Source organism: Pipistrellus kuhlii, unplaced genomic scaffold (genome assembly GCF_014108245.1).
Source record: "Pipistrellus kuhlii isolate mPipKuh1 unplaced genomic scaffold, mPipKuh1.p scaffold_m20_p_1, whole genome shotgun sequence".
Classification (NCBI taxonomy): Eukaryota; Metazoa; Chordata; class Mammalia; order Chiroptera; family Vespertilionidae; genus Pipistrellus; species Pipistrellus kuhlii.
Genome location: NW_023425404.1, coordinates 132668649 through 132672382, shown reverse-complemented (window position 1 = coordinate 132672382; position 3734 = coordinate 132668649).

The following is a 3734-nucleotide window of genomic DNA, read 5'->3' as shown; positions in this document are numbered from 1 at the left end:
GGAAGTTGGGGGTGGGTGCTGTTGGGGGGGGGGGGGGTAGATCAACCAAAGAACTTCTATGCACACATGCATAACCCGTGGACATAGATAATAGTGTGGTGAAGGCCCTGGGGGTGGGGCAGGGGCAGACTAGACGGGGTCAATGGGACAAAAAATGGGGACATATGTAATACTTTCAACAGTAAAGATTTAAAAAATAATATGGTCATATGTACATGAATTATAAGAAGGATCATGGAGAATTATGCTGGAGCCACCATACTGGGCATGTGTTGATAATACCATTTAAGTTTGGGAAGAGGACATGCAGACTTAAATGACAGGATGCACCTCGCTGCTTTTCCATTTTCTAGTTTCTGCCTGGCATTGCTCCACATTGTCCTCTTTCTAAAATGTTCATCTTCTATTCTAGCAGTGTGGTTTCTGTCCCTGAAAAGCAATAAACCTTTAAAAATATGGTTATAACTGACCCGGTTTGCCAATCCAAGTGTAAGGTAAAATTGCATACAGATTGAAAATGAAAAGACGATGCAACAGAGAGGCAAAGGAAAAGTATTTCTCAGGATAATTGGTGCTTTCATGTCGAGTGAATGCGGGAACAAGCGAACTTCTTCGGTGGGATTGCCATCCTCTTACTATCAGCACTTGCCTGCTGTCAGGTGTTGGGTAGCTTTCCGACCATAGAAATCGTGTGTCTATTCTTCGGTTAACACTCCTACTCAGTGTTAGTATACGGAGCTCTTCAGTCTACTCCAATGTTTCTCAATGAAGCCCTGGAGGAAAAGAAGCGTTTCCTTTTTTTTTTTTTTCACAGCATTCAGCTCATTTTGTCAACCCTTGGGACTCCCATGAAGATGGCCCAATTTCTCAAAAATTTACTAACTCCTACTTTCACAGACCATATTAAGAAAAGTGACGGCAGAGGAAATTTGGGCAATCAGTTTGAAAAAAAAACAAAAAACAAGATGAAACATTATCAAGCTTCACCAAGTACTGATTTTATATTTTGCTCTCCTTTTTCCACCTACCACTGCAGACACCTATGCTCATTTTCCCTGCCACACACCTCAGTTCTCGGTGGAACGACTCCTACCTGAACAGGCCACCTCTGCCTTTGGCTTGGCATATCCTCTTTCACTTTTTTTCCGCCACGAGGCCTTGTTCGTTTCATTTCTTCCTTCCTTGCACGCCTCTCACATTTCCCCCCTTGGTGTTCCTCCATCACCTCTTACATGCATCCTCACTGGATAAACTTCCTCCATATTCCAGAACCGTCCAGAAAAAAAGAACTAGACAAAGGAACTGAAGACACTGGTACCAGTTCCAGTTCTGCCATTGGTCAGTTGTACAATCTTGTTGTTTAGTTTTTTCATCTGTATAATGATGAAGAATTCAAACAGATGACCTCTAAGAGCTTTTTTCTAGTTGTGAGGTTCTGTAATTTGTGTTTGTTGTGTGTTTTTTTTGTTTCGTTTTTTGTTTTGTTTTTTCAAATGGAAAAGGCTTTAAAAACATTTCTCTCATTATATCTTTGTGTCCTTGGTACTTATCTCAATGTTGGGTTGTTGGAGGGTGCCTGATAAACATCTGTTTGTCGACCTCTGCCATTGATTTGTGGCATGAGTCTCAATAACTTTACAGTCCCCTGGACCAATGTAGTGAAGTGAGAAAATGTGAATTCTTCAGGGGTCAGAGGTAGGCAAAACAACCTGGAAAGAATACCCCATAAAAGGAATCAAACTGATAGAACTAGACTCTACTTTTTCAGGGGTTTACAAATCAGGAGAAGGGGCTTTAGGCCTTGGAAGGTGGCAGCGCCTGCCAAATGAGGCAAGCAGACCGGCGGAGGACTGTGGGATGTGACTGCGCCTTTCACGCTCTCAAATCTTCAGTAACGGCACTAAGTCCACAGCATCATAACTGATGGGACCTTTTTTCATAGAAAAGGTAAGTGGAATGGTGGTATCTATCATATTGGGTGGTGTCAGTTGGATTATGATATTATGGATATGTCAGGGTTGATCATGAAAAGGAGGGACCATTAGGAGATAAGTGTGGGAAGTCACAAAAATTCTGTGGATAATTCTGTATGCATAAAAACTGGGATATTGGGGATCTGAAATAAATTCACCTAAACCTTCAGGGAACAGAAGCTCCAACTGATATCGGGGTTACACATTTATTTCTTTGTCAATACCGCCCATAAATGCATCACTGGCCTACTATAAAATAAATGTGATGAATTATAATGGGTTTATATTCATAAATTACATACTAATGTCAAGATGGTATAATTAGGCCAACACCAGTTATAATGGAAATATTTCCTTTGAATAGGCAGAATTCTTACTGACACACTCATGAAAACAAGCCTCCTCTATATACGGACTGAAAAATAACCTGCCTTAATTTACGTGAGGCTGTATTTAAGTATAACTAAAAAGAAATTATCTCTGGATTTCTGCCTTTGAAAATTTTTCCATACCAATAACATCTCATTCAAAACTGTCAATAAGAGGAAGCCACCTAGAATAGGTCAGCATTATTTTGAGGAGCAGAGTGATTGAAGCAGATGGTCACCCATCTAATTACTGAGCAGTTTTCAACCTCTTCAAGTTCACATTCAAAATGAGATCTAATATATTACATGTGGTATTAATCCTGTCTCTTAAGTCTCCAACCATTCTTTTATCAGGATCCAGTTATCATAACATCTAAGATTATTCATCTAAGGATGCACTTGACTTATGAGTGAAATCATTACTTGAAAGGCGACAATCACATGCTCTATAATCATATAAGAGGCTGGGAGATGACAAGAAAGAAAATTAAGTAAAATGGAGTTATGCTGAGATGAAATTCAAAATGTACTCCTTCTCCCCAACGTGCAAAATTTATTTTTTTTACATAAAAGACTAGAGACCCAATGCACAAAATTAGTGCATAGGTAGGATCCCTAGGCCTGGATGGTGATCAGGGCCTATCTGTGGAGCAACCAGCGGGGTGATCGGCTTGGGGCCTGGAGGCTGGGGGCAGCTCCTGAATTGAGTGTCTGCCCCCTGGTGGTCAGTGCACATCATAGCAACCAGTTGTTTGTCGTATGTTCTGCCATTTTGTTGACTTGCATACTAGGCTTTTATTATATAGGACTAGAGGCCCGATGCATGAAATTCGTGCCAAGAGCTCGGCCCCTGCCCCTGCAGTGGCTGCCTCTGCCTTGGCCCCTGCTGTCATGGCTTCATCTGGAAAGTTACCTGGAAGGATATTGGGCCTAATTAGCACATTATACTTTTATTACTTTATTATATAGGACTAGTGGCCCGGTGCATGAAATTTATGCATAGAGGGGGTGTTCCCACAGCCCAGCCTGCACCCTTTCCAATGGGGGACCCCTTGGGGGGTGTCTGACTGCTGATTTAGGCCTGATTCCACAGTCAGACATCCCTCTTGCAATCTGGGACTGCTGGCTCCTAACCTTTTTCTTTTCTTAAATTTGCATTTTTTTAATTGAAAAAAAGAAAAAAACTGTAACTGTGTGATGATGTATGTTAACTAAATTTATTATGGTAATCTATCATAACATATACATACTTCAAATCATTATGTTGCACATCTAAAATTAATACAATGTAATAGGACAATGATATCTCAAGTTAAAAATAAGTTTAAAAAGTACTATTGTCTATTATGTTTTTTAACTATGGTTAGTATATGCAAAAGCCATTGATTTTTGT